Below are 18,775 nucleotides of genomic sequence, written 5' to 3' on the forward strand. Positions count from 1 at the left end.
TCTTGTTATATAATTTTAATTAATAAAATCCTGATTAATTTCAGTTCTAGAATCAATCTGTAGTTCCAGAGGTGATATGTTATCAAGAGACATAGTGAAAACCAGGCAATTCACAAAGCAAAGCCAATGAACAAGGACAAAACCAGACGACAGACATTTTAAAAGACCTGGTTTTGTGCTCAGTTTCGCAGGAACAAATTCTGTGAAGGGATTTTGCAATAACAGATATCCTGCAAAAATACATTGAAAATACCCATTGGGATGTCTTCAGTAAGGCCAAGATTCTCCCTGCTCATTTTAGTGGCATAGCTACAATGATATATTTTATTACTGTAACTTTAATACTCAGGAGTCCAATTCTATCCCTATTTTGTTTGAACTGTGAAAGTTATTATCAGTATTTTGGGGGGATATTTTGATTTTGATTCATATTATTAAGGGATTTGGGGGAAATAAGCAAGAAATATAGTTAAATATTGATTTTCAAGAAACAGGAAGAACTAAAACAACTTTCAAAATAGCTTATACATAAAAAGGGAAGACATAATGTTCAGAACCATCCACAAATTGAAATGGCATGAATCATGCATGTCTTTCTGGAAATATGTCAATGCCACCATGCACAGGTAGAATGACCCTGTGGTCTGAAAGGATTTTTGCAGTGATTCCACTTAAGCATAGACAGTTTGACAGCTGTTCAGGTTTTTCAGAATATGTATGTAATCTCTAAGATTTTGAATTAGATAATGTCCTTACAGCAGAAAAAAACCTGCCTTGAAAATGTAGTAGTAATACAGACTTAATTCAAAGAGATGTATAATACATGCATATACAGGTAGCTATGTAGACGAAAGGCAAGTAAATCCATTCGGATCCAATACTGCTGTATCTGATTTTGGCAGGAGATTCCTGGATTTTTCCAGTGTCTCATCTGCTGCAATTTCCAGCTGTCTCTCAGTTTTGATATGTTTCCTGTAAGTAACATAACCATTTTTCAAGTCCCAACCTCACAGCTTCCTATTATACTTGCAAATAGTCAGCTAAAGTACATCTGTTCTTTACACAGAAATATGGGTTTACCTCTTTTTTTCTCCATGGCATTGACTGTGGCATACCAAAATATATACCAAATGATTTGTATATATATACACTTTTACCTTAAACACCATATATTCTAGTGAGAAAGCACATACACATAGATAAGTAATTTAGTCACTAAAATAGTCTGCTAAACAGAAAACATTTAGGAAATAAGTGTATGATATTTTATAATACACTAGGCTACCTGTTTCAAATCCATTTAGGTATACAACTGACATTGATGGAAAACCTTGGAGAAGGTTTTTTGCTCACTAAGCACAGATTTGCATGATGGCAAACAGTTTCTCCATTACTGCTGATATTAAGAGGCTGTATTCATCTACTTGACAATTTTGCTGCCTCCCTTCCCCCTTCCTTGTTTCTCAATGTAGCTTGCTGGACTGGAGAGTGAAGATGCTTCATTTAGCTGTCATCCAGACCCAGTGGTTTAGCCTGACACACGAACTTCATTTAGAAGTATAAGATTATTGCAATGCAAAATAATTCTTAGTATCTGCATTTAAGGTATGCAAAACGTACTGCAATTTTAACGGCTTGATTGTTCACATTTTTCTTCAGTTGCTGCAGAACACGCTTTAAAACATATGTTTTAAATTAAATAAAAGTATATTTTATGATGGTGCACTGAAAGCAAGGCAATCTGGAGGACAAAATTTCCCAGCAGCAACAAATCTGGCATGGTGTTATTACTATGTTCTTATATTCTGAAGTTTCATTTTTGCTTTGTTTTGCATTTGTATATTTGGTTTTGGAGTGGGAAAATATAAGAAAGGAATACTTTCTATTAAAATAATGCTTCAGACAAATTCAGGAGTAAATCAGAACAAAAAATGAATTGCTCTATTTTTACCAGCTAAAAAAAGTGGGGAAGTGCTAATACAAAGAGTATTAAATTCCTAATGTACACTAGATTTAGTAGCTTTCTCTGTTTATACAGCTCCAGCACTATTAAAGGCTTTACCAATAAGTATACATGGAATTATGAATGGCTGCACTGAAAATACTCTGATACTTGGTATGTCTGTGCATTCTTGCAATAGAAGTAGCTCTGCTGAACTTTTTATCATGTCATTACACAAAACCAGAGAGTTTCAGAACTATCCATCTTATCTTTAGTTTCATGTATTTGTGCTTAGTATGTAAAGGCAGAAGCTTAACAAACTAGGAGCTACTCATTCCCTGGAGAGAAGAGACCCAAGGGGAGCTCCAAACCCCTCCCAGAAGATGAGAGCTGAGATGTGTTCCTTTGTTGAGACGAAAGCCTACTATCATCCACAGTTGTTGCATTTGCCATCGACAGCCAGCAAGATGTTCAGTGTTAAGAAAACCTCAATGACAAAAGCAAATGATTCAGATTACCTTACTAAAGTGCCTTCTGCATTCAGAAATGGCCCAGCAAAGCCCTGCTGGGCTTGGAGGAATTTTGCCTCTATTCCAGTTTAACAATGAGCCAGAAAGGAGACATTTGAAGCAATACAGTGAGGAACAGATGGGTGAGCCAAAGGTTACTGTTAATATGATCCTCTGAAAATTAGCTCAATGGTCATCATTACCACAGACTGACACAACAAGATATGTCGTTGGAAGAAAGAGGAAAGTAGTACAAGCACAGAGGGATCAAAAAAAACCCCAAGAATATGTACATATTAATTCATAACAAGAATTTCATGCACCTTCAGAGCTACTAATTGGAGATGTAGGTGGTCTCCAAAGTTATCTGTAACACAGACATCTTTAGTAAGGACACCCTAATTGGAATTCCCATCAAGTTAGAGTTGCTAAAACAGACTCATGGGTTTCAGAGGATATTAGTTGCCTTAGGTAGAAATGCATTTTGTTAGACAGCTCTCCCTGAGAATGCTTTCCCCAGCTCTCATGTGCTTTGCCTCAGGGTTGTGATATGCATTACCATAGACAAGCACAGTTGTCTCACTGATTCATAGATTGTAGTGGGGGCATGATCCATTATCCTAATTACCATGTTGAAAGAAATATTCAAGAAAAATATAAAGAGATGTCTTTTTAAGCTTCACCCACAGAAATTCATATCTAGCCAAGTGAATGAATGCACTGAAGTTTACTGGGAACCTGATATTATACTCATTGGCACAGATTATAATTCCAGTCAAGTCTATGGAAAGATGCCAAATTACACTAGGTGGAAAAAACGAGATCTAGCTGCACATTTTATATTATTCTTTTTCTTTCTGCCACTTGAATGAATGTGTGTATTAATTACATACACCAGCCCTATAATACAAACAGCAGTCCTTTTTTATTTTTAAAATAGGAGACTGAATAAAATGGTTCTTGGCAAAGGGTATAAAGAATGAAATATAAATCCATACAAATCTCCAGAATACAACAGATTTTCACAATGAGAGAAAGAATTGATTATTTATTACCAGGTGATTTTGGAGGTCACTAAACTTTGATAGTCAAAAGCTCCCAGAAATAGACCCTGTTAAGAGCCATGTTGGGCCTTAAATTAAAAAGAACTCGTATACGACCACCTGGAACCACAGTCTAGGAGTGAGAAAATGTATTAGCTTCACCTAAGAAAAGTAAAAAAAGCAGGAGGTGCAAAATGACAAAGTCCCCCTTAAAAAGAAGAAAAGGACACAGAAGGGCAACTAACCATGAACAGAAACAACCCCTTTGAAACTATATATCCTCCCTGACTTTTCCCTCATTGCATCTTATAAAGATATTGGCTTGAAACCTTTCAGAACTCTAAACTCAGCCTTGCTCTAAACTTGCCTGTAGTCTTCGAGCAATCATAAAAATGCTTGCAGGTTTAGAGCATTTACAAACAGAATCCAAAAATGCTATGCCAGTTGGCCACCCAGCGTCTTATTTGAAAAGCAATGCATATTTTTCCATGGAGTATCTGAGATAATAAAGACCCTATGTTCACTGACTAAAACAGCAGAGAAAGAGACAGGAATGTCTCTAGTTTCTAATGCAGTTTCTGTATTCTGTGAACAATTATTAACTTAATCAACACCCACACCCATGACTTCCCATTCTACTTAATCATTTATATACAGAGACAAAGAGAAGAAACTATGTATACTATTATTACGGCTTTCAGAGAGAGAGAGCATTTTTTTTTTAGGCTTCCTGCTAATTTATTAAATAATACAAATCTAGATGGCAGTGAGAGTATTTTCCTCACAGCATCATTTAGAGACACTAGAGGAACTGCAGCTAGGGAAAAAAAGACAAAACTGCTTAAGTCTTAAATGACTGCATTAGTTCTCAATCATGTTCTTATTTATTTTAGCTTTATGATATAAACTTGTTATCTTGAATAAGTCAGAAGCAATTCTTTCCTATGATTCTGTGAAGGTAAGGGGTGTATCAGCCTCTATAAACTGACACAACATAAACCCAACAGACTGTGACACAGTCAGTCAAGTGCACAGAAAGGGACTCTTTCCTTAAATTTAGGATTCAGGATCTGAAGAATTTGGAGCAAATAAAAAAACTCTGCCATGAGATTCTTTTATATCTCATGGGAAAGGCACACAGACACCCCTTCTGTTAATGTGGATCCTTCCACTCCACAAAGTCAAGGTTCCCAAAACAGCTAAACCATAAATGCTCACAAAAATGGGCCTTTCAGAAGATGTGGGTACCCAAGGGGTGTCTCTCTTCCGGAGGTTATATCTATATATGTTGGAGAAACTTGAGCACTGCCACCTCTTAACCTCCACGCAGTGGAGAATTTGACCGCCTCCTTGGATCCCTTCCAGCGCCTTCAAGGTAGACAGGTCATAACTCAGTCCTCTCGTAGAGAGTATATGTCGGAGAAACTTGAGCACTGCCGCCTCTTTTTGCTGACTGCTCATCGGACCGTCCTTATTTCTTTCTCATCTTTTTCATTCCCCTTGATCGTTTTTTGCCACATTGTCCCTCCAAAGTCCCACCATTCCGAGACAGAAAACAGCATGTGCGTGTCAGAAAAATGACCCCATCGCTGTTCCAACCTAATTAACTTAATCAGCTGTTTTACAGGTGCTTCAATCCCTCTCTTAGAGAGGATTCCTGCAAGCAAGGTGGCCGCAGCTTCTGTTTTCATAGCTGCGCCTGAGGGGTGAGGAGCGACCTCACACACCAGTGTCTGCCCCACTTCTTGTGCCCGAGCAGCACCTCTCTCAGCCGTGGTTTCCCACTCCCCTCCTCTAGCTGCTTAACGCAGTCTCGGAGACCTCAGTCGAGCTGAACCATCCTCTGCTACCAGATGTTGGAGTGGGAGACGGACCCAGAGTAACGATGGAATCTCAATATGAGTATAGTCGTTCTCCCCTTTATTCAAGCTTACAGAGTATATATAGACAGATGCCAAGAACACGCGTCCGCAACAGTTATATGATTGGCTTACAGCCTCTGTTCACGTGCCAAGGCGGCGAGTGTGATTGGTACAGTGCTCTTGTGCACGCACAAGAGCACTTCTTCTCTTCGCAGATGTAGTTCCTTCTTCTTGTTTACCATTCCACTGTCTCTTATCACAACAGGCTTTCAAGGACAGTTAACAGTTTCCTCTGAGCCTTCCCCCTCATCAGAGACTGGGTTGCTCATGGGAATCAGATCGTGTCCCTTGTTACTAAGCCATTCCTCCACATATATACAGGATACAATTTCTCCAGTGTGCCTGTTCTTTCAGATGATTTCAAGACTCACAGCTATATATAAAATACAGCCCATTGAGTATTTGTTGGCTGAGGCGAATCCTTTGTTGCCCCTTCCAACCCCTGCCCCTGATATCTAAGGAGATAATATTTCACCAAAATATTCCCCTTGGTACCTCTGTTGGTAAATGTTGTCTAGAAAGGGAAAAGGACTCCACTCAAAATAATAAAAACATGACAGCATGATTCTCTGTTCACCCAAAAATTTTTCAAAGTCCACTTGAACTTCTCAAGATATAAAAAAACCCAAAAACTGCAACACCACCACAAAAAAAAACCCCAAACCCCAAACAAATGAACAAACAAAAACAGTGTCAAAATTTGAGTCTGCATTGGTTATAAGGTTGCTTATGAAATTACTTTGCATTTTTTAGAAGGTAGTTTTTCACAAATACACATTTTGAATATACAGTCAAACCATTTAAAATTTCTGACAGTGATTTGTGTAAGACCAGCCAGTCCTGATTATTACATAGTACTCCCATCTGGCATGGTTCATCTAGCATAGGTAGTGGAGTTTCTCTATCCACAGGTGAGAAAACTGAGGAATGGGGAAGAAATGGTTAATCTCTTTACAGAAGAACTGGGACCAGAACTGAAGCTGACCTTGCTTATAGTCTATACATTGACCTGTATGTTCATGAAGTAAAGTCTGGGTGTTATGAAGTCTCATATATATTCTCAGAGCAAACATTTTCTTTAGTCAAATAGAGCTGACTTTTGGGAAAGCTGCTGGGGCATTTAATAGACTACAAAATTCATGTCACTCTTTGTAAACCATGCTTTCCAGTGCTAGAGCCCTATTTACAGAGTAGCATAGATGCAACGAGCTTTGTTGAAAGGGAGAATGTCAGACAGTGGCTTCAGCCAAGCCTCAGTGTGGTTTTGTCTCTTGCCATTTTCAGTTTGGCCTTTCCAGTCTCTGGACTTCAGTGCAGTTGTACTTATGTTATCCATAACAGCTTTACTACTAAGTCTGTCTCTGGAAGCAGCCAGCAAAACTTACAGTGAAACAAATCTCACACGCTTGCACTGAATTATTTTATTTTATTCCTCTAGCATCCCGACACCACTGGTTATTTCTGAACAAAAAGTATGTGAAAACAAATTATGTATGCATGCGTGTTTTATAGACATGGACAAATACACACAATAATGTACTCATTTTTAAGAAAAGGTGATATGTTACAGTTAAAATGCATCACTGTTTTATAGCATTTTCAGTTAGGGAGAAACATATATGAAAGCTACCAAAAATTATGGCATCTATTTCCTGGAGATATCAGTATGCACTGTTTAATTACCCTGTTTCAGAACCAGGTTTAACTGCGGGCTGGGTCCATAGAGAATGATACACACACTCGAACCACAGAATAGAGAGGGAAAATAAAAACCAGTGCCTTTCCATCCCAGTAGAAACTCAAAGGAGCACAATTCCAGACTTGTAGGAGTTGGGCAAATGGTCTCATCAACTTCTCTTTTCTGAGACTACCTATAAAGAGACTATTTAGGCAAAAGGGAAAACTTTCAAAGGGAGAAAAAGTAAAGCACTTAAATGTTTCAGTTTTTATTCTCAGAGCCCAGATTGAAGGCATGTATAATAAAAAAAAGAAATGCTTATAAACGTGCTATTGTTTTATTTGTTGTGTTACACACACCTCCTCCTTTCCAATGCCCATAATTATTTCTGTGACTAGCTGAAAATACCCAAAATTACCCTGATAAAAAATGTGTTCCTAGAGGCCAGCCTAGCCAAGTTCTTTCTTCTCCTTGCACAAAGCAAGGATGGATCCTCAACAATAATTCCCTACTTAACATGCACATTAAAAACATGAGATGAGCAACGATGTTTACAACCTAACACTGGCGATTCTGGAAAGGATGGCTCAGGGCACTTCATAACTATGTTGTTGCTGCTCTGCAGTATGCCTGTAGTTTATGAGAACTTGTGGCTCAAGAAAAAGGTTAATGATGTTAATTATTTAGTGCTTACATGTTGTACTACATTGGGGTTTTTTTAGTTATATAAGTATACTACCTGTCCAGCTTAATATGTCCAAAAATTTAAATAAGAGACACACAGTTGTTTTGCATATATTTGGAGAGCTATAAGACAAGACAGTAAAATATTTTACAAAGGACTATCCACTGCAAGTATGAAGTGAAAATGAGGCAATTCTTTCTTAAAAGGGTCCTTGAAACATAATTCTCAAACTAAGGATGCAACAAAAAAATACGAGCAAAGGTCTGTGCAGCAATCCTGTATAGCAATACAGGCTAGGCTTTGGCCTGTACGAATATGAAAAAAAAAAAATGTTCTGGCAAGAATTTAATGAGCCCTAACCAACTGAGCAAATTTCTTTCAAATTCTTTTCGGTCATGGTAGGAAATATCCTGTTCCAAACTGCTAATGATACTGCCATTTGCATCTTCTCCCCCACATCCCTCCCACTCTCTTTCAAGCTTAAGGAATGGTTTAACTCAAAACTGGGGGATAACTTTGTTATATTTCATGATTTTCAGGTTTAGCTAAACTAGAGAGCCAAAGAAAAGGAAGATTACCAGTTTATATTACTTTGACTTGGACTTTGCCTGATTTTAAGAGAAGAGCATTACAAAAGAAGTAATAACCTGTAGGAATACATTTTTTCCAACCTATTTTAGGATACACTACATTTTCCTGTGATCTATTAAAACTTCCTCCCTTGTTCTCACCCTCAAATCCATTTCATTTTAATTTCTTTGAATTTCCTGGATAAACTATTATTTTCAAAATGAGATACACTCTTATAAGCTCAATTCATACTTACAGTAACTAATAAATTACCATTCAGAGACACTGCATATCAACTTTAACTGATGCATTCTTTTGAATTAATACATATTAATTTAAACTGGCATTTTTTGCAAAAAGAAAATGTACTGAAACTAAAAGCAATTACCTTTCTTTTTAAATAAGTGTTTGCTGTTACTGTTGCTGTCAAAATAGTGAGTTATATTATGATTTGAGGAATCACCGCACATGGAAGTTGTTATTCTGTTTGGTTCCATTTTAAAGTTTTCTTATCACCCATGAAATGTCTAGAAACAGACCGTCAGCAAAAAAAAAAATTAATAAGAAGAACATACTTAACTGTCAGAGTATAGGCATGGTTTTAATTCAAGGCATAGTTTTACACAGTATTTCTTTAGCCTTAGAAGATAAGCTATAGTGGCATCAAGGCTAGCATACAATCAGTAGCTCATTTTTATATTAGCACATTTTATGTTCAAATAGATGAAGACATCTCCTTGTCATATGTGAACAATGCTCAGAAATGCATTTTTATGTGTCCAAGACCTTTAAAGGAAGAAGCAAAGCAATGGTAGAGTATGACTATGTTATATACTAGAAAGAATGGAAGCAGCATGAAAACTGACTGTGAATGAACTGGCTCTGGCACTGGATATAGTCTCTTCATTCTGCATAAGATAGGTGGTTTGTAGTTGACTTTGTTATCCTACGTGCATTGCTTTGACACTCATAGGCAACTCCCAGCTCATCTAGTGAAGGCTGATGTTCCTTTACCGTATTTTCTTGTTTGCTAGATTTGCAGATACTCTCTACACCAACAATTAAGGCTTGTTCACACGTTATTCTTTACTGTTTCTTAACATCACATAGCAATTATCTCTACCTTTCAGTGGGCTGAGTATAGTAGAGCTACAGAGGCTGAAGTAGTTGCTATGACCCCTGCCAGGGAAATTTGGCATAATACAAAGGTTTTGAAATCTAGGCTTTTACTTTGGATCTTGATATTGGCCATAGAGAATGAGCAGATCTACATTTCCTCTAAGGTATGGTATGTTCTCAGTGCTGTTGTGTTGAATTAGTTCTAGGCCTTGTCTTAAAACATTAACTTTCTGAAAGTTAGAGAAAAAGCTGCCCTGTTGCTAAACAAGAGTGTCCTCCACTCATGGGAATTTCATTGCAGACTGCACTGGAAGCTTGCAATATTCTCACTCCTTGCAGTTCAGACACTTCTAGATAGCCTGTATTTCCAAGAATTAATAACTAAGCATCAAATCAAATGAAGGGGTAAGTACATATGTGGTGAGCTGGACACACATGTGCCCACACCATTTTTAATTTAAACCCTTTTTAACTGTATATATATATATATAAAAAAATAAGTTCTAAATGTATGCACTTTCACCTAAACTAATATAACTTAATACCAATGCATATTTATTGTTATTAGATTTTTATAGCATTTTTCCTGTATGGCACCTCATAGGCGTTAAGTTAGCTGAATTCTCTAAAATTCAGGCTGTTTAGAGAACAATAGGTCCATTCACAAGCAACATTAACTGCTTAGCAATTTATAGCTCTTATTTACACTTACCTTGTGCAATATAGGTAGTATAAATCTTCATTGAAACCAAGAAATTAATGTATTTGGATATAATGAAACAAGAAAATATGTGAGATGTTTTCTTGTGTTTCATAAAAATGGTCTTTAGGCTTGGATGTAAGCAAAAATATCCTTATTAAATACAAAATGCAATTTCTGAAAATAGTTTTCTATAATAAGATTTCATTTAACTTTTTATTCTCCCTGCTCCTCCCACCCTCATTTACTATGTTTAACAGTGAAAGCCTCCAATGAAGATGAGCTAGGAACAGAAGAGGAAAATCAACCTATTATATCGGAGCACTGACTCTGATAGTGTTATAAATGATGGCAAGGCTCCAATTTTTAAAATAGTTTCATTTAAAATCTAAACATTGAATCCCTGTACAGTGTTTAGAGGCTTCTCAGCCTTCTCTGATTCAATTTAGAGGAAACATTTATAGGGTTTAAATTGTTCCTGGCAATTCTGAGCTCTGTTGCATTTTAAACAAATGTATTTTATACAAAGCTGTGCCACATGTAGTCCCAAGAAATCTAAAAATATCAATCAAATTTCATTTGCAAACCAGTTTTACTAATAGTCAGTCGTTCAATTGTTCTTCCCTCTTGGAATAAAGGGTAGTTTAAAACTGATAACTGTGAAATACACATTCCCAACAGCACTCCTCATATGGAATGACTAAAAGAATTCTACAGTCAAATCAAATAAACCCTTCAAAACAACATGTTTATTTCTTGTTCAGTTATTATACATAAGTCAAATACATTAATCAAACATCAGATAAGCTCAGCAAGGCAGTATTTGGATACTAAAACTTTTGGTTTCTTTACTCTTTTTTTTCTTTTTTTAAAAAAAACACATACAGAAATTCAATAGCTGTGCCCTTCTGTTTTAGAGATGTTATAATTAAATACCAGATATACTTTTCTCAGTGTGTTGGCCATTAATTTTTCTAAGATTTTTTTCTTCTCTTGGCAGCTGCTGTACTATTCTTATTTTATACATGCCTGTAGCTGAAGTGACACAGCTGTGGTGAGTTCATCCCATTTATTCTACTTTTTGTGAGTTTTATGAAGAGAAGGGATCTGTTCTAACTCAAGATATAAAATGTATACTTGTACACACAGGTTAAAAGAACACCTAAAGGTTGAATACAGAGTAACATAGCCCTATTCTCAATGCTTTATTGGCAAGTCCTGCACTCATGTCAATTCTAATTATGTAGTATGTCAATACCTGCATAATATTCTTAAAATATTTAACCTTCCATTAGCTTTTTAAAGCCATCATTTGCCTTAACTTTTTAATATTTTGCTTGTCCTTTTTAAAATTTTCTTTCTTTTTTCTGACACTTGCCTGCCTGCTCAATTTTTCCTTTTTAACGAACTCACTTTTACAAAATCCAAATTTAATTCTACCTTGTCTTTCCTGCCTAACTTTTTTCTCATACTTGGAAAATCTGATAAGTAGCCTTTCTCTGATTTTTTTCCCCTTTTTCTTCCTTCTTTTTTTTCATTTAGACACTATAATTGCCTATTATTTTATGTTAGCCCACTCAAGGTGCACATTGTTTGTCACATTTGTTAGTTGTGGCCTGATTTTCAAAGCTGATAGATGCTTGCAAAATCCACTAACCTCAGACAGATTGAATATTTCAGTTCCTTTCTGGAAATCAACTTTAGAGTTATGTTTTTATCTTAATTTACATTTTCTGCTAACCAAAACTTCTTTAAGTACTCACCTTCCACCTTTCTCATTGTGTGAGAACTTGGCAATTCTTTCAGTTCAAACCCTACCATTGAAATGATTGGCAGTACCTCCAATTAGCATAACTTCAACTAGTCAGGTGAACAGAATTTTTTTTAACTTTATAAACTGATTAAAGTTAAACCAGTACATCATTTCTCTTCTAGAAATCTAAAAGATTTACACCAACTGTTTAGAGCAAGCACATTTTTGCTTGCAGCTGTCAAAACAGCCTGTCAGTTCAATTATCTGGAATGCCTATTAGTCAATTTTTAATAAAGCTTCAACTACTTTTCTCTGCTGTTTAATGAATAAGGTCCTTCTGCACACCTTTTAAATATGTGTTTCGTGGCCCCTATGGAATTCAGAAATTATAAAGAAAAAGTTATTTGATTTACTCATAAGATGCATTATAATTTCACGTGTTGCATGAAACTGCCATTACTTTTGGCTTATGGGACCTCCTGCACTCTTTTGACATTATTAGGCCTTCTGCTGGAAAAAGCATCTTGTGTTGGTAACAGCACTTTAAAAAACATGGTGCTGGTAAGATATTAACATCTTCCCATACTCGCTAAGTAAAAAAGAGAAAGATAAACTGAGTGCTTACTTACAAAGTAATAGTATGAAAGGGCTGTGACATTTTATTTTTCTTTAAAATAAATAATTATTACTAGTAGAGCAGGGGAGGGCAAAATAGGGAAGGACAGAACGCTATACACAGCTCATATTTGGTTCATGTTCTTTGGATTTACTTCATCTGCCCCCGAAGTGGGTCAGGCCTCCTGCCAGGGCACTGGCCAAGTCAGATTTTTGGTTTCCTGTGCACACATGTGCACAGGCCCTCTAGATTCAGAGTGTTGTCCGAGGGAACACAGCACCCTTTCTTCCTCTGGTGAAATATTATCACAATCTCTTTGCCAGAAAGTGTGTCCTTTGCCGTTTGGCCATGGTATAAATGAGGCTGCAGTACTTGCCCATGTGGTTGTCCTTTGATGATGGTCCTGTCATTTAGCAGCAGCAGCCTCCAGGATTCCTTCCTAGCAGGGTCAAAGGGAATTTAGTCACCTAGTTGTTGCAGTTTTGAGGAGCTGAAATGACTATTACTTGCTTGGCCTTATCTTTCCTGGCAGCTGCTTTCTTGACACAGCTTTCCATGTGATATTGTCTTTCAGGTTGCCTTCTGCTCAAGCAACAGGATAAAATTTTACTTAAATTTCTAATGGGAATTAATTTTCTTTCTGTTCCACCTTACACAGCTACTCTCCTATGTGAAATGACACTGATGACTTCACTAATGGCACTAACTTCACTTATTGCCTGGGTTAAACAGATAATCCAGCTGTTTAGTTTAGTTTAGTTTAGTTTAGTTTAGTTTAGTTTAGTTTAGTTTTGTTTTGTTTTGTTTTGTTTTGTTTTGTTCTGTTCAGTTTTGTTTTGTTTTCCTTCGCTTTGCTCTGCTTTGCCTTGCTTTCCTTTGCTTGGGGGGTGTGGTGGGTGGTGTCACTGTTTTCCCCAGTATGAAAACACATGTCATTTAAGTACCTCTGAAGTTTGATGAGACTTTCTCATTTAGCCTTATCTGAACCATCGAGACACAGCAAGTCAAAATCCTTCCTGTAAGTGAATAGCTACAAATGTTTTAAAATCGTAATGAGTTACTGAATAGGTGATACTTGTTTAAAAATGAAAAAGAGTTTGTATAAGAAACATGTCTGACTGTGATAAGGCGGCCAGTGAACATGGGATTTGTGATGAAATGGCATGAGCCTTTTATTTAAAGTGAGCGTACCAAGGCATCATCAGGACTTTTAAACTAAAAGTTAAGTTTTGTTTCAGCATTATCATAAACAAGAAACCCTAAATCTTCAACTTATGGAAAGAAAAAAAAAAAAATCTCTTCCTTCCTGCCATGTATACTGTCCTTTAGCAGGAGATATCCTTCCAGTCCTGATCTTTGTCCAGAAACTTTTAGCAGTTTCTCAGCTTCCAGCAGCCTCTGCCCCTTCCCTGTCCTAGGAAAAATCTTTTTTTTCTTCTATCCTCTGGGAAACCTGGCTGCGTGCCCACTTGCTGATCCTCTCTGGGGTTGCCCAGTCTCTGTTCCTGCTGCAGACCCTCTTCTTGCTCTGTGTCCTTCACACTCTGCTACGCACATCCTGCTCTCCAGAAGCTTCTCCCAGCTGAGCAAAGTCAGCTGCTGTCAGGGAATGCAGCATCTCCCCTTCTTCCAGAGGATTTCTCCCGACCCAGGCTTGAGTTGTCTGAACGAGCAAAGCAAAGAGCTTTCCTCTCTGCTGCCCATCTATATGACTAAAAAGAAAGAGAATGTTAAAAAAAAAAAAAAAATTATCATAATTGCAAATGGAACAGATAAACATCCATTACACTGATGTAAAGCCTAACTCTACAAGTAGCCTCTAATCTTGGATGCTTGGAAGCCAGAGAACTTGAAAAGAGATGCTGGTTTTAAAATTACAGCCCATGTCAGAGATAAACAGGGTCATTTGAACAGAAGATTAGTGTAACCTGCTAAGAATGAAACAAATCATAAGGACCAAAATGTGTCTCTAATACTTTGCAACATTTAAACTGGTATTATGTCATATTATTTTTATCTATCTTCTTAGATGCTACTATCATCACATTAGCTCTATATATCAAATTCATCCTCATAATAGCTGCATGCTACTGAGAGAAATTATCGAAGTTATGCAAGGGGAAACTGAAACACTGAAAGACTAGGGATGAGATCCAATCATGTGTGTAGGTGTCTAAAATAACATTTTACTGGAATTTGGGTTTTTAAATCCAAATCTGTGATCAAAATTAATCCTCTGTGGTGCTTAGCCCTTGAGGTGCCTAAATTTCATAAACTTCCTAGTTTTTCACCTGAAGGCTGTTTGGTACTTAGAGATCTGAGCTACTCAAGCACAGATCTGTTCCAATTTGGGCCTCCTGAGAGAGTTCAGTTAGGATGCCAAAAATCCTGCCTTAGCCTGTTGCAGGGTTTTATCCAACAGCAACTGCCTGGAACTGTGTCAAACAGTTAAAATGCAAAGGCAGCCTATGCTTTCTTTAAAAATGAAAGAAGACTGCTGGCACCCTTTGCTGGTATCTTTTCCCCTTTCTTGTTTAGTAGGAGATGAAGCATTTGGCTAGGATGTGGAAGTGGGTTCATTCCCCTATCTGTCTCTTGGAATTTGAAGATACATTTCCCTGTTTTCCAGGTAAGTGCACTCGTCACCAAGACCATGCTTCACCCATAGCCCTCATCAGCTTCTCTTTCTCTGCACAGTGACTTTAATGGAAGGGCTAAACAGCCATCTTCCCTGGAGAACTGAGCAACCAATCCACTTACATAAAGGTTGATTTAAAGAGAGCTTAAAATCCAAGTCTTTCGTTTTGTTGGGATTGCTCTAACTTACAGCATGCTGCAAAAGATGCATTGTGGAAACACCACAATCAGCGCAGCCACAACTGCAATTTGTGAAAGTTTTGATGGACATCTATGTACAGCTAGAACACGCTTGTTTGATCAAATTCCTCACGACTGAAGACATGGTGCCATCTAGTTTCCAAATATCAAGAGAGTTATGTAGAAATGAGGTGCAGAATGTGCAGAAGTATTTAAATGGCTATGAAATCTTCAGGATGAATGAGGAGGCAGCTAAAGACACATAGGTGGCTGCTCAGTGGCTACTGAGATCACAGTTTTGGACTACATACCTAACATCTACGTTTGATATTTATATTTTCTCTTTGATGGGGTTGTAGATTTGGAGCTTTAATTCTTTATTTTAGCAGTCCCAAAGCCCATAGCAAAACTTAATTTACTGCATTGAATTTTAACTGTGGGGCACAAGACCTTTCCATAATGCATATGGCATGTAATTAAAAACATAGATGTTCAAAATACATGCATAAAAGACACACAGTTGCCTGTTGAACTTTATATTGTCATATCTTGACCCCCCTAACTGGTGGGTTTTTTTGAATGGAATACTCCTTAACTCCTTCTGTAGCATCTCACCATGATATTCCTTGGTCCTGAACTAACAGTAATCCCTTTCAGTTGAAGACAAGAATTATTGCCAAGGTTGTAAAACAATAACTTATTCTGGTATTGTTTATTACTTAGCATTTATTAAGAAAAACGGCACGATGGAAACAGGATTCCTTATTCACAATCCTCACACCCTGTGCTTTTTATTGTTTGTAATATACTGCTGTCATTTTCATTTGTAAAGGGTGTGACACTAGGGAGAAGAAAAGTGATTGTTCATTTAAGTAGAATGCTCACAGGACAGAAGAAGATTTTAGATCCATTTGTTACCGGGTAAATTGAGACAATTCTAGTTCAAACAGAACCTGTTCTTCTTATTCTAAATTTGCATTACAAAAATAAAGAATCCTTCAGGGAGAAGGGGGAGAGTTGTAAGGAAGCAGTTTTTGGACAGCTGAAGGAAAAGATGGGCACCTGCTGTTAAGCAAGTTGAGGGAATTGTTGCATATTGCAAATTTTCTGTGTGTTACTAGGACAAGCAGATGGCCTGAGACAGAGCTTTCTCCTTGTGTGTAGTTTATCTCCTTACGTCTTCTAATGGCCTATATTAAAGTTTCCCGGCATTACATTCAGATCAATTTAACACAGTTAATATATGTTTAAGCTTTACCAGTTGCTGTCAAAATTGCCTACTTGGAATAGATAACTCTTTCAAATACTTCAGCAAGGATGGCAGTGTAAGGGGCAACACTGTTCGCATGTTATTTTAGGGTGCTAACTCAGACCACTAGGGATGAAGCTTCTGTCTCACTCAACATGAGTCACTTGTGATTTTCAGAAAATTACTTTGCCTTCTTGAGCCTTCACTTGGGAAAGGCTATAACAACTTCTGTCTCCTGAGAACTGTTGCAAGGTCTAATTTATGCTGACAATATGCAGAACTGGTCAGTGTTGTTTTTTTCTTCAAAGCTACACCACCTTTTTCTTTTTTGAAAATGTTTTTTGTTAATAAAATTAAAGACTATCAAAAATACCTTTGAGGAAAACCTATCCAGGCCTTTATCAGTTTTCTTTTTTTGTTGCTAAATACTACTGAATATTACTGATATGCTTATTTAAATTATTAAATTACGTTAAAAAGTAGGGGATGCTCTTAAGCAGAGAAAACAGGAAGAAGTATGGATCTGCATTCTGTAGTATCTGAGAATCCTCAACAGTACAAAGCAGGGATTGTTTTTTCTGATACTTGTTCCTGCTTGGACTGCCTCTTTTCCAACAGCTGCTAAAATTAAATAAAACAAAAATAATCTGTGAAAATAGAGACTGGACTCCAGAATTTCTTTATATTTCTTATTTTTACTTTCACTTTGTCTCTTCTTGTCAGTGAATCCTGTATTCTTGTCTGTACAGTAATACAGTTGAAACAGCAGAGTGAGATTTAGGTATCTGTACGATTAGGTGGTCTCTGAATTGGCGTATTTTCAGTTTCAGGTTAGGACTGAAACCATCTAATGTCTGTGTATGTCCCTTTTTGGAAGTAACTTTAAGCGTGCGGTCATAACCGCAACCACAAACAAGATAAGCAGAAAATAGACTCCGTTATTTCCACTTCTGTGAAATTGCACACACAAAATATTTGCTGTTCCAGTTTTCCAGTGCATATGCCAGGTTTAATTTTACTTACTTTTTTCACCTGTTACTCAACATTTATAGTTAGATCTGATAACTAGCCGAGATCAAAAATGATTGGCAAATACAAGGAAGGACCTCTGAGAAATAGAAATGTGGTTTGGATTATTTTTTTTTTCTTAATGGCAATGTCAGCTTCTCAAGGCAACATGATTCCTGAGGCTTTTCAGAGTGTTGTTGGAGTTTGAAGTGGAGGTTTAGCAGTCTTATTCAAGGGCAGCTTATATCAGTTCTCTGATCAGTTCAAGTAACTTGCTCAGGAAGTGGGTGAAGAACAGCTCTCTGTGAAACTTTCTGTACGAATCCCACAATCAACTGAGCTTTGAATCTGGGATTTATGAAACATTTAGGAAACCAGGGATGAGTTTCCAACAGAGTATTTCCTTTCTTTGTCAGTTACAGGGAGGGCTGACCATTTTAACCTGATTACCAAGCACTATGACTCTTTCAAAGGGCAGCTGATGGGCGACCAGCCACTGCCCGACCACAGGAGCTCAGGGATCAGCCTCACAAAGAGGTGGTTCACATAGTGCCAGGAGCGCTTGACAGAAGGCAGCAGGCCATAGATGAGATGTAGGTTGATTTCTGGGGTGAAAGTAACTGAAATGAGTAGCTGGAGGTAGGAGAGGAGTAACTGAAAGTTGTATGCTACAGCTGGGGATGGGGGCTGACAAAGTCAGTGTCTGCCTGTGGTCACAAGGGTTGTAAGCCGAGTTGAGTGCGAAAAGGCTTTCCTGTCTTGTAAGGCTATTTTCTTCCTGTTCACATCAGGATGAAACAAAATACTCTAATCTTGTTTTTTTTAATAGCAAAGTACTACAGATAAAAATACTTCATAGCTCAGTGACAAGGGCACTGACTGCAGGCTGGGATGCCAGAACCTGTACTCTCACTGCCCAGTCAGGATGCGAACAGGAGTCCAAACCCCTATCTCCCTTTCTTTAAAGGAGTGAGTGCTCAGCTGTTAGGCCATTGGTCACCTGGAGGTTATTTTTTCTGATCTTTCTTTTTAGGAATTACTCCACCCTCCCTAAATAAATGAAGATACTTGATTAGCCAGGGAATCCTGGAACGGTGTTATGAATTATAGTAAAATGTACATATAGTTTGGAATTAAATGCAACCCCATGTGAAAATTGGATTA

The sequence above is a fragment of the Gavia stellata genome, chromosome 2 (genome assembly GCF_030936135.1).
Source record: "Gavia stellata isolate bGavSte3 chromosome 2, bGavSte3.hap2, whole genome shotgun sequence".
In the NCBI taxonomy this organism is placed as follows: domain Eukaryota; kingdom Metazoa; phylum Chordata; class Aves; order Gaviiformes; family Gaviidae; genus Gavia; species Gavia stellata.